The following is a 14402-nucleotide window of genomic DNA, read 5'->3' on the forward strand; positions in this document are numbered from 1 at the left end:
TGGGTTTATTTGTGAAAATATCAGAAATTTTGAGAAAATTTTGAAAATTTAACAATTATCAAATTTTTATTTTTCTGCTCTTGGACTAGAAAGTTTATCAGGAGTTTCTCATTTTTCCACCAAAATTTACAAAACCGTTATTTTAGTGACCACACTTGAAATGTTTTTGAAGGACCCATATGACAAAAAATACCCCAAAGTAAAACAATTCTAAAAACTACACCCCTCAAACTGCTCAAAACCACATCCAAGAACTTTAGTCAGGTGCTTAACAGGAACTAAAGCAATGTGGAAGGAAAAAATGAAAATTTAACTTTTTCCTACAAAAATTTAACTTTAGCTCAAAATTTTGTATTTTCACAAGGGTAACAGAAGAAAATACACGATAGATGTGTTGTGTGATTTCTCCTGAGTATGCCGATACCCCATATGCGGTGGAAAACTACTGTTTAGTCTCACAGGAGGGCTTGGATGGAACTTTGACTTTTGAAACGCAAAAGTGGCTGGAATCATTAGTGGGCATCATGTTGTGTTTGAAGAGCCCCTGATGGGCCTAAACACTGGAAAACCCCCACAAGTGACCCCATTTTGGAAAATAAACCCTTCAAGGAATTTATTTAGATGTGTGGCGAACACTTTGAACCTCCAGATGCTTCACAGAATTTTATAAAAGGAAACACAAGCATCTGTAGAAAATAGTAACAATGATAGTATATATACAGAAACACACAATATATGAGATATTGGTGTGACAATGGTGAGGTAATTCAAGTTTTTTTCCCCCAAAATTAATATCACATATTGCTCTGAAAAATGGGAGCTATCAGTGTGATTAGCTATAGTGATGATATGCCATTCATTGTGTATGACCACAAATATAGATATCAACCTAAGTTTTGATTGCTTACATTGTATTCAAAATATCTATCTATACTGTCCGCATACACGTTGGCAGGGTCTGCAATGAGATGTAGCTAAACCCCCTATCTTCTTTAAGAAAAAGAGGCTGGAAAGGGTGAAACTATGAGATGCAATAACGATAGCATTTCAGAATATATAACTGTACAATGCATAGAATACAGATAGTCTTCAATACACAGTAACAAGAGGTACTACAAGCTGATGATTACCTATTAATACAGCAAAAGTACTGATAAACACAGGACTGTAACATTGATGGTGACTCGCCAACTATGCTTTGAGCAGGCTGCTTACAAGGAGCAGTATACAGGAACAATGGCTGCTGTTCCCTTCACAGTGTCATAATAAGACCACAAAGCAACAGGAATAGTGATGAGCGAATACTAGTGTTGAGCGATATCGTCCGATACTTGAAAGTATCGGTATCGGAAAGTATCGGCCGATACCGGCAAAGTATCGGATCCAATCCGATACCGATACCCGATACCAATACAAGTCAATGGGACTCATGTATCGGACGGTATTCCTGATGGTTCCCAGGGTCTGAAGGAGAGGAAACTCTCCTTCAGGCCCTGGGAACCATATTACTGTGTAAAAGAAAGAATTAAAATAAAAAATATTGCTATACTCACCTCTCCGACGCAGCCTGAACCTCAGCGAGGGAACCGGCAGCGTTGTTTGCTTAAAATTCGCGCTTTTCTTTCCTTACGTGAAGTCCCGGCTTTGTGATTGGTTGCGTCGCAGTCACATGGGCGACGCAACCAATCACAGCAAGCCGTGACGTAATTTCAGGTCCTTAAGGATTTTAAAATTACGTCCCGGCTTTGTGATTGGTTGCGTCGCAGTCACATGGGCGACGCAACCAATCACAAGCCGTGACGTCACGGGAGGCTGGACACGCGCGCATTTTAAAATGCGCGCTTGTCCAGCCTCCCGTGACATCCCGGCTTGTGATTGGTTGCGTCGCGGTCAACCAATCACAAGCCGGGAGGCTGGACACGCGCGCATTTTAAAATGCGCGCTTGTCCAGCCTCCCGTGACGTCCCGGCTTGTGATTGGTTGCGTCGCGGTCAACCAATCACAAGCCGGGAGGCTGGACACGCGCGCATTTTAAAATTTTTTACATACATAATCATAAGTATTCAGACCCTTTGCTCAGTATTGAGTGGAAGCAACCTTTTGAGCTAGTACAGCCATGAGTCTTCTTGGGAATGATGCAACAAGTTTTTCACACCTGAATTTGGGGATCCTCTGCCATTCTTCCTTGCAGATCTTTTCCAGTTCCATCAGGTTGGATGGTGAACGTTGGTGGACAGCCATTTTTAGGTCTCTCCAGAGATGCTCAATTGGGTTTAGGTCAGGACTCTGGCTGAGCTGGTCAAGAATGGTCACAGAGTTGTTCTGAAGCCACTCATTTGTTATTTTAGCTGCGTGCTTAGGATCATTGTCTTGTTGGAAGGTGAACCTTTGGCCAAGTCTGAGGTCCAGGGCACTCTGGAAGACGTTTTCATCCAGAATATCTCTGTACTTGGCCTCATTCATGTTTCCTTCAATGGCAACCAGTCGTCCTGTCCCTACAGCTTAAAACACCCCCATAGCATGATGCTACCACTACCATGTTTCACTGTTGGGATTGTATTGGGCAGGTGATGAGCAGTGCCTGGTCTTCTCCACACATGCCACTTAGAATTATCATCAAAAAGGTCTATCTTTGTCTCATCAGATCAGACTGGTGGAGGGCTGCAGTGATAGTTGACTTTGTGGAACTTTCTCCCATCTCCCCACTCAATCTCTGGAGCTTAGCCACAGTGATTTTGGAGTTCTTCTTTATGTCTCTCATCAAGGCTCTCCTCCCATGATTTCTCAGTTTGGCTGGACAACCAGGTCTAGAAAGACTTCTGGTGGTCCCAAACTTCTTCCATTTAAGGATTATGGAGACCACTGTGCTCTTAGGAACCTAGAGTACTGAAGAAATTCTGTTGTAACCTTGGCCAGATCTGTGCCTTGCCACAATTCTGTCTCTGAGCTCCTTGGCCAGTTCCTTTGACCTTATGATTCTCATTTGGTCTGACACACACTGTGAGCTGTGAGGTCTTTTATAGACAGGTGTGTGCCTTTCCAAATCAAGTCCTATCAGTTTAATTAAACACAGCTGGACACCAATGTAGAACCATCTCAAGGAGGATCACACGGAAATGGACAGCATGTGACTTAAATATGAGTGTCTGAGCAAAGGGTCTGAATACTTATGACCATGTGGTATTTCCATTTTTCTTTTTTAATAAATATGCTAAAACTTCAACATTTCTGTTTTTTTTTCAGTCAAGATGGGGTGCAGAGTATACATTAATGAGAAAAAAATGAACTTTTTTGAATTTTCCAAATTGCAGCAATGAAACAAAGAGTGAAAAATGTAAAGGGGTCTGAATACTTTCCGTACCCACTGTACCTCCGAACACAGCTGCTCACGATGTCTTTTGACAGCATGGGAACCGGGGCTGTCAGATCAGTGGTGATGATTTTAACTGCTGATCAGAAGCGGTGTTTGCCACGCTGTCATGCACATGACAGCACGGCAAACACTGGATGTTCTGTCCTCCATTCAAGTGAATGGGGTCCGGGTTCAGGTATGGGTACTGTTGAGCTGGACCTGAACATCCAGGTGTCCTCCCATCTCTACTAATTCCATTAACCAGTTGGTTATATACTACATATAATACTGTAATTGAAAAAAACTTCCAAGAAAAATCTGGAAAGCAAACTTTCCAGACATAGAGGAATCTTTTAAATACTTCTTTTACTTAGTGTATAAATAGCTGAATGTACCAAGAAACAACTTACATCATGGATAACACTTGGCAGGGATCTCACATTCATTTTTCTCCCATTGCATGCTAAAGTAACACAGCTAAAAAATTATTTGATTCATCATTTCTTGGACTCTAATGCAATAAAATAATTTTACACATATGTGTTTAATGTCAGGAAATGGTGCCAGGCACGTTTTTTCTTTTTGCGAATGACAAAATGAATCTTAAAAATGTTCGATTTTGCTTGAAACCACAAATTTCAGGAGATTCAATTTGAACTTGAACTTACTCAGATTGATCCGCTCATCTCTAGTCCTTACTAAAGTGATGATAAAAAACAATGTGGTGCTAATTTATTACTTAAAATTCAGTGGTGTAGATGAGGTCCTGCTTGGTGCAAAAGCCAGCTATGTGAAATGAATACTGGTAAAGAAGAAGGGCAAAGGATAACTTATTGGTCACAAAGAGGGTTTTGATTAATTAGATAGCTTTGTTTCCTTCTTGGTTTAATGACTGTAAAAGTCAAGTGAAAAAAATGGGAAGAGAGGAGAGTGGGAGTCATCTCACCAATAAGACTGTAGCGACGTTCACAATGTATACATCGCGCTGAACTGCCCAGGTCCAGGCTTAACAATCAGCAATCAGAGCAAGAAAGGAAATTCTCCAGCGATGACAGAATTTGTAGATTTAAAACTTCACATTTATATCTGCATTAAAAAATCAGTGCCTCCATTGTGAGAACAAACCTACTTGGGTCAGTTCCAAAGCCTTAATCATGGTTCAAGTATTGTTGAAAATACACTATTTAATGATGGTATGTTGAAAATCACATGTCTACTAGTGATGAGCGAATATACTCGTTACTCGAGATTTCTCTAGCACGCTCGGGTGTCCTCCGAGTATTTTTAGTGCTCGGAGGTTTAGTTTTTCTTGCCGCAGCTGAATGATTTACATCTGATAGCCAGCATAAGTACATGTGGGGGTTGCCTAGCAACCAGGCAACCCCTAGATCTGTTTTTAGCTAAAGCCTTAAAGGGACTCTGTCAGCACAGAATGGTTGTTCAAACCACCTATGGGCGATCGGTGATCTGTAGAGAGGGGTACAGATAGATGCAACATATAAGTTGGGAAGGTGCACTTAAATGTTTGTCCACTCATTTTAAGATCTTGTGAGACTTGTTTTACTTATATACAGTTTATGCATATTTTTTTTCTATTTTTGACATTTTTTTAATCTTAATTATATACCGTATTTTTTGGACTATAAGATGCATCAGACCATAAGACGCACTCCAAATTTTCAGGAGGAAAATGGAGGAAAAAAATTAATGCGTCAAATGGGGGTCCATCTTATAGTCCCGAATTCAGGTTACCCAGGGGGATCAGCAGCGCTGGTGGAGCGGAGTCACAGGGGGTGTTTGGTGGTCAAGCGATAATATGACCCAGACTGGTGCGCAGGCTCAGCGATGCTCAGCGGTGTGGGGGGCTACGGTGACATTTTGTGAAAGCCCCCACGCTTCTATTGCCTTGATGCTGTGGCCTCCGCGAAAATGGCCACATGGCCGGAGGCGGCGCATGCGCAGATTGAGTTCTCGGCAACGCTCATTACTATTGAATAAATTGACAGCTTGGGGATACTGTTCATCTTCCATAGGAGTGAGACAGTTCTGCACTGCATAGGGACACATCCCTTTAACAATGGGAATGATAATGCCCCAATGTCAATTTATAAACTTCTCCAAAAGTACAAAAGGGCTCTTTGACTTGTAACATTCAGGGACATTGTGACTCGTGGCTTGTATTTTTGTGAGAGCTCTGTGCATAGCACTGTATATGGAGTCAGTATATTGGGGGTGTAACTGAGGAGTCAGTTGTATTTTGCTGCTGCTTTTTTTTAAACTTACCATTTAAGTAAATTGGATCTTTGATGGTTTCACATCTTGTTGTGATTCTGTGTGTGGAAATCTCCCGTCAAGACAAGTGTGCAGTGACAGGAGAGAAGTAGATCATACACAACATGATCAGAATTGTTATTCTTGCTGCTACAATCCTTACTACAATGAGCTGATCAGCAGCATAAACAATGGGGGCGACAAAGAAATGGTCAAAAGACAATGTATGTTTTCATATTTAATTAGAAAATTGTCCATTTTATTACAGTAATAAACCATTATATCAGTCTAACCCTTTCAAGAAACCTGTTTTAACCTCCATCCACTAAAACAAGTCCCAGTGTGCACATTTCATAAGCAATGAAATAGTAGCATTTATATCTAATCTAAAAGAAGTACAGCACAGCAATCTATGAGATCACATTTACTATGGTTTGTGAATGTGCAGCAAAAACACCATATTTAAAATATGTTTTGCAAAGTGCAAGTTACATATAGTCATTTTCAGACATTTAATATATAGAGAGTTTGGAATTATTTTTTTTTTACATTTGGCACACCATAAAAGTTCAGATAATACTGTATATTGCACAATTTACATTAAAAGAAATTCCATTCCTAACAAAAAAGTGTAGTTTTTTGTATAATCCACTGATGTACAAAAATATAAAAGACCTTAAAGAAGCACTCTTAACATCAAATTGTTTTATCCTCTTAATATATTGCAATCATCAAATTATATAGTACTTTGCACTTACAATTGCTCATTTTCCTTTCTACCCAGATAATTCTTCTCTTTTCTGTGCTCTATGTAGAAAAAGGAAATCTCTTGTCCATTCCTTTATTATCCCCCTCTTCAACTCCTGACCCAGCTGCTGCACTCCTGTTCCCTGCCAGGGACTTTTGCAGCGATGACTTGTGCAGGGAAAATTGACCTCCTGTTTCTACATAGAGCTTAGAATGATTCAGCTAGTCAGTTTCTAATCAGGTGATGTCAGAAACCGAATGGAAAAGAGAAGAATTAACTGGGTAGAAAGGCAACATGAGCAATTGGTAGTGCACAGTGCCTTATGATATGATTGCAATATAAGAGGATAACAATTTTGATAGGAGTGCTTGTTTAAGTTTAATAAAGGTGTTTTTATTAATATGATACATGTTTACAATTGCAGAGCACTTATTAAACAAGCAACTTTGCAATTTACTTATTTTTACAAATCCTCTCCGCAATCCTCCATAGGTTTCCCAGGTAAAGAGTGCGTACTTGTGAGCTTTTTGCTAAACAGCTTGGTCCGAACAATTAATCTACAAGAGCGCACCGTCTTCTGGCATGCAAGAAGCTGGGCTGGAAGTCAGGGAAGCGGTGCGCTCCTGAATATTGAAGATTAAAACTACTCTTTAATAAGAAATTTCATATTGCATTTGATTTATGTTTTTTATTAAATGTTAGGACACTATCAATAAATAAAGAATTAGAAACTAAATGCATTGATATATAGAGTATTAAAAGACAAGTTCCATGGAACCTTTCCTGCATCAAAGATATTTTCCATTGAGAAAGTAAATGAATGAAAGGATGGAAGTAGATTGAAAGTATGCTGAAGCATAGCTATTGCTTTGTATAGTCTCAATATTTGCGTCTTCTCACCACATCTAAGTGTAGGTTGACAACTTATCACTATCATTATGTCTGTGGTATTGTCCGGTCATCGTCTATGTATTTCTCTATCTTCTGTGGGCAAAGGAATTGGTATATTTTATTCTTGTTTTGTCTTTTATCCTAAGTCATGTGACAAGGCTCGTTAAATGGTAGACATTGACTGTTAGGATTGCCACTTCCTGTAGGTGGTGCTAGAGTTCTAGTCCTCTTCCTCTCTGAAGAGACAATGTGTATATTCCCCAAGTAGAGATACCAAGAGGCAATGTGCTAAATTTTACAGGCAAACCTCATAACATATTGGTTAGGAAAGACTGAGGTGCATCAATGCTCTAAAAGAGATTTGACCCACTGTCGATGCACTTTCAGCTTAATTTTCAAAATGGTTATGTCAGTCATCCATCATTTTAGATATTTTTTCCTATGGAACTTACAGTAAGGTAGTTGCTAATTACCATTGATGATCTATGCTGGCTTAGACCAATCTTGCCAACTATTTTCATGCTTCCGGTGACATCACAGGACAGACCAGCTTCTTTTCTGCACTGCTATGTCAACGGGGCATCACTGCCAATGTCATGCTAACTGACAGCTAGCTCCCTGCTGCTTAACTGCGGGGAGTTGGCCTTGAATCATCAAGATGTTGGCAGTGATGCTCCATCAACGTGAGATGAGATGAAGTGGAATAATCACCGCTTGAACGAACACAACAGGAAAGTAGTTGGCAACTACCTGACTGTCAGTTCTTAGTCCCGTGGGAAAAAATAGCCAAAGTCACAGATAAGCCCTTTAAGTCTGGATTTTTTCTTCAATGGAACAACACTGTGGGGTAAGAAATCTACATCAGAACTTGCCTTTTAATGACCAACATAGCAATGTATTTACATTCTTCACAGACTGCTATTATCGATTGCATTACTGCTTTTGTTCATGGATCATGAGTTCATGACAGACAATTCATTCTAATGGCTCATGCCTACAAGTAAAACTTGAGAAATCAGAGATGTACCTGGTTGGTGTCCCTAAGGATTTATTGGAGATCTGTTCTTTTGTTTGATGATGATTTTCTCAATTCTCCATTACAATAAAACCATGCTCTCCACACAGGGACAGTTTTAGACACAGAAAATAAAAAAGGGGCCTCAATTGATAACATATTGCACCATCATATAGAATAATTTAGGGTACAATTACAGAGGCCGATTTTAGATGTTCAAACTAGCACCGTCTTACTATATTCAGGTCGATCAGCGCTTTTAGCGTTTATCAGCCTTTTTACATAAGCTGACGAAGAATGATTGCAACAGAAAGATAACTAATATACTTGTTCTGACCTCATATAGTTACATGTTATCAGAAGCACATGTCCTGTTTGTACTTGGTGATTTGATGCCGAAATTTAAGATTTTTGTTGGACATAAATCCAGTGAATGACTGTTTAGCTTGCTTTTTGGGTGATGGCCAACATGTTTGCTCCTACAAACCCTCATCTGCAGTGTTGGTATTTTAAAATGTGGATGTTACACACACACACATACAAACACACACACATATAAACACATTGTATGTTACATGCAGCGCCCCAGAGTCCTAGTCGTTGCAGTACTGTTGCTCCGCCACCAAGGGGAGTGATGGTATGTCCGATGGCACTTAAGGAGTTCACCTGACCAGGTATCACAGACACCAATACACTTCATAGTCTGGCCTCCAGGGGGAGCAAAGGGTTCTATGTATTAGGCCACTCCTCACACTCTGGTAAAACTGGGGGCTGGATAGGAAGTTAGTTAGAAGCTGACTGGGTTGGAACCAGGCAACATCCTGTGGCAGAGGGTGTTGCAGGGAAAGATTCAGGGGGGTCCCTGTCAGGGGTGGGATCCTGACAGAGGCCTAGCAAACAAGACAGAGCGTTAAGGAACCGCGCCTGCACTACATTGCGGCGGTATCTCAAGAAAGGACAAGAAGCGAGGTTTATTGTGGAGAAGTGAGAAACGAGATCACAGCAAAAAGGAGATAACACCATTAGGAGTCGTGCCGTAAGATCGAGGCAACATCCTACTGAGGCGCGTAGCCTGTGGCCGGAACGCCGAGGAAGTATTGGGCTCCAAGCATTACTTCAAACCAACGGCAGGACAGTTAATTATAGGTTGGCTGTCTCACCTAAATCACCTAAGCAGACATAGGGGGCAACTGTGGGAGAGGGGCGACACTAGGGTCCCGGAAGAACTCCAGGCCTACCCGTCATACGGGTGCATCCTAGCCATATCATCTGGGGGATGGAGAAGAACATCAGAACAGATATAAGTTGTGAGAAAGAACATCAGAAACAGACACAACAGTTGTGCGGACTATCCCGTGGTGCTCAGCAGGGAAGTACTACAACACACAGGCGCTAGAAGGTAGGCACAGATTTCCACCTGCAAAGGGAACTCTGGATGTGCCTTCGGACCGGCCGGTCTCAGCCAGCCCTGTTAGCAGTACTCTGGATTGAGGACCTTGAAGCCTTCAGTAAAGAGGTAAAGAGACTGCAACCCTGTGTCCTCGTTATTCATCGCGACTTGCACCACGCATCACCATCACATCTTTCATTGGACGCCCCTTAGCAGGGTCACGGGCTGGGTCTAGCCACCGTGAAGACCCCAAGACAGAGACAGAGAGGCCCGGTACCGAGTACCCCACGGCCCTGCATCTGGGGGCGCTCCATTACACACAATACACACACTGCATGTGACATACACACTGGATATTACATACACGACATGTTACACACATTGCATGTAAACCATGCAGACTATATGTTAGACACATATTGTATGTTACACAAATGCACACACTGTATGTCACACATTTACACATGATGACATGTTACACACAAACACACACTGCATGTATAGCACATTTTATGTTACACTAATGCTGAAAGTTGCACACATATTGCATGTTACGTACATGCATATATACACACACAAATACCCTCCATGTTACATTACATCACACTGCATGTTACACAAAACAATCTGTATATTACATGCGCTACATGTTACACACGCTGCATGCCATACACACCCAATGCAAGTTACATGCACACTGCTGCTACACACATACACACACCATGTTAGACACAAACACTGCATGTTACATATACTTTTCTGCATCTTCTACACACACATACAAACATATATACAGTGTATATATATATATATATATATATATATATATATATATATATATATACACACATTGCATGTAACATACTGTATGGTACACACACACACCGCATGCTACAGACACACTGTATGGTAAACACACACTTCATGTCAAACAAGCACAAAATTCATATTACTGTATATACATTTCACACATTATTCACACATACTGCATGCTACACACACACACACACACACACACAGAGTGTAGAGGACATACAAGTCTCTCTTCAGTTCCTTTAGTCTGTTTTCACTTCAGTTTCTCTATACTCGAGAAGGTTGAAGTACTTTTGGTCAAACGATCATGATGTCACCTGAGGTCCTTCTACAATTCTAAAATTGGAAATTGGATTGATCACGCAGGACTGGCATTATCAGTTTAGTTTCTGGTTTGAAAAGGCTAAGGAGCAATTTAAGGATGGTGTTGATGCTGACCCTGCAATCATATTTGACCTTTTTTTTAAATAAAACTTTTAATATACAACTAATCATTAGTGATTGATAGGTTTTATGATGGATTTGTAAGCTGTTTCAGACACCTGCATCTTCAAAAAAGGCTGAATATTCAAGATTAACGAATTTCCTGAAGTTTCTTCAGGTGTCACCAATCAGTCTGAAAAATTCAATTTGGTCTAAATCTCTTCGTCACGAATCAGAAGTTTTCCAAAGCCTCCAATTTTCTTGACAAGATAAGTATAAAACTAAGGCCTTCTATGACTGAGTCCAACACATTTCAAGCTCTGGTATGTAAAGACATCCTTAGTAATGTCAAAGCGATGTCATCATATATAGTTATGGGTAAATAGGTGGTAACAAACAGGCTGCTTAATAATATACTGCACTGTCAGATATTTTATTCTTTTTTAAATTAAAAACATTAACCTGGTAACTAATATTGATTTTTACTTTTTCTAAACAAAACATACATTTTTTAATATATTACATTTTTATTAAATAATATGCCTAGCGGATACCACAGACAACTGTTGCCTGCAAATGCTACTATTGGCCAGACGGCTGGTGCTGACTTTTGTGCTATAGCCTCCCACATTCTTACTAGCAGATGCTGTGGTAGGAAGTTTAGCGACACCCCAGTGGTATTGCTTTCCTCTCGGAGAGAGTGATGCTACGTTTGGAAGCAAAAAGGATAACTGCATCCAGGTATCACAAACATGCAACACATTTCACACTCCAGGCCACCAGGGGGAGCTTCTGCTCCTATTTATTAGGACACTCCCCATATAGATATATAACTGGTAGTCTGTAGGGAGAGTTAGTCAGTTCCAGACAGGAGTTAGTTCCTGACAGAGCTCCAGACAGGAGTTCTGTAGGAGTTCAGTTCCAGACAGTAGTCTGAGGAGGACAGAAGGTTAAAGGAGCTGTGCATGTCCTCAGAGCTGCAGCTCCCAGAAAGAGACATTGAAAGGCAGAATTTTATTGCAGCGAGCGTGAAGGAAGTCGAAGCAAAGGAGAGGATACCAGAAGGGGACCAGCCCCGCTCAGGCTGCCTCCTTCTGAGGCGCAAAGTCCCGGTAGCCAGAACACCGAGGGAGTAAGGACCTCTGCACCTCATTTCAGAGACCGGCAGGACAGCTATTTGCAGGTTACCTGTCCGCACCTACACCCAGTAGGCACGGTGACACCTACAGAGCCGGGTTATCTAAGAGACCCTATAAACAGGCTCAAGTCACCAGTCATATGGGTTTTGTCCCATCCTATAGGGGGGACAGAGAGAGCAAAACATCGCGTCTGTGAGACCTGTTGTGAATTTGGTTTCTGGGCTCCCCCGGTGGTTTCTGGTGGTACTGCACTTGTGTGCTTCATCTCCTCTGTTCACCTGTTTTCCATCAGTATGTGGGAGTTTTCTATTTAGCCTTGCTCCTCAGTCATTTCTATGCCGGCCAACAATGTTACCAGAAGCCTTTCTGTTGCATGTTCCTGCTCCTAGACTACTATCAGCTAAGTTGGACTTGTTGTCCTAAGTTTGTTTTGCATTTTTGTTCCAGTTCTCTGTGATTGAATATTTCTGAGGCTGGAAGCTCTTGTGAGCTGAAATTGCCACTCTGGTGTCATGAGTTGATGTTAGAGTCTTAAAGTAATTTCAGGATGGTATTTTGAAAGGGTTTTCAGCTGACCTTGAAGTTCCCTTTTCTGTCTTCCTTCTATCTAGTAAGCGGACCTCAATTTGCTAAACCTATCTTCATACTTCGTACGTCATTTTCCTCTAAAATCACCGCCAATATATGTGGGGGCTACTGTCTGCCTTTTGGGGAAAATTTCTCTAGAGGTAAGCCAGGTCTGTATTTTCCTCTGCTAGGGTCAGTCAGTTCTCCGGCTGGCGCTGGGCGTCTAGGGATAAAACGTAGGCACGCTACCCGGCCACTGTTAGTTGTGCGGTAGGTTTAGCTCATGGTCAGCTCGAGTTCCCATCTTCCAAGAGCTAGTCCTTTTGTATGCTTAATTACGTTCTCTTGCCATTGAGAACCATGACAGTTTGGCCGGCCAAGGGTTAAAATAATTGGCAGAAGAAAGGAGAGAAAAGAAGTCTGCAGAGAATTTTTTTTTTTTTTCCTGAGTTTGCTCATTAGTTGATTCACTAGCATCTCTGCTTACTGCAGCCTTCGTCTCTCTCTCCTTCTAATCCTTGAATGGTTCTGATTTCACCTGATTAATATGGATCCACAGAGTTTAGCTACAGGTTTGAATAATCTCGCTATGAAGGTTCAAAGCTTACAGGATTTCGTTATTCATGCTCCTACATCTGAACCTAGAATTCCTTTACCTGAATTTTTCTCTGGGGATAGATCTCGCTTCCAGAATTTCAAGCATACTTGTAAATTATTTTTGTCTCTGAGATCTCGCTCCGCTGGAGATCCTGTACAGCAGGTCAGGATTGTAATTTCCTTGCTCCGGGGCGACCCTCAGGATTGGGCATTTGCTTTGGCACCAGGGGATCCTGCGTTGCTCAATGTGGATGCGTTTTTCCTGGCTTTGGGGTTGCTTTATGAGGAACCTCATTTAGAGATTCAGGCTGAAAAAGCCTTAATGGCCCTGTCTCAGGGGCAAGATGAGGCTGAAATATACTGCCAAAAATTTCGTAAGTGGTCTGTGCTTACTCAGTGGAATGAGTGCGCCCTGGCGGTGAAATTCAGAGAGGGTCTCTCTGATGCCATTAAAGATGTTATGGTGGGGTTCCCTGTGCCTACAGGTCTGAATGAGTCCATGACAATGGCTATTCAGATTGATCGGCGTTTGCGGGAGCGCAAACCTGTGCACCATTTGGCGGTGTCTACTGAGAAGGCGCCAGAGATTATGCAATGTGATAGAATTCTGTCCAGAAGCGAACGACAGAATTTTAGGCGAAAAAATGGGTTATGCTTCTATTGTGGTGATTCAACTCATGTTATATCAGCATGCTCTAAACCTACTAAGAAAGTTGATAAGTCTGTTTCAATTGGCACTTTACAGTCTAAGTTTATTCTATCTGTGACCCTGATTTGCTCTTTATCGTCTATTACCGCGGACGCCTATGTCGACTCTGGCGCCGCTTTGAGTCTTATGGATTGGTCCTTTGCCAAACGCTGTGGGTTTGATTTAGAGCCTCTGGAAGTTCCTATACCTCTGAAGGGTATTGACTTCACGCCATTGGCTAGTAACAAACCACAATACTGGACACAAGTAACTATGCGTATTAATCCGGATCACCAGGAGATTATTCGCTTCCTTGTGTTGTATAATCTACATGATGTGTTGGTGCTTGGATTGCCATGGCTGCAATCTCATAACCCAGTCCTCGACTGGAAAGCAATGTCTGTGTTAAGCTGGGGATGTCAGGGGACTCATGGGGACGTACCTTTGGTTTCCATTTCGTCATCTATTCCCTCTGAGATTCCGGAATTTTTATCTGATTATCGTGACG

Source organism: Ranitomeya variabilis, chromosome 2 (assembly GCF_051348905.1).
Source record: "Ranitomeya variabilis isolate aRanVar5 chromosome 2, aRanVar5.hap1, whole genome shotgun sequence".
Classification (NCBI taxonomy): domain Eukaryota; kingdom Metazoa; phylum Chordata; class Amphibia; order Anura; family Dendrobatidae; genus Ranitomeya; species Ranitomeya variabilis.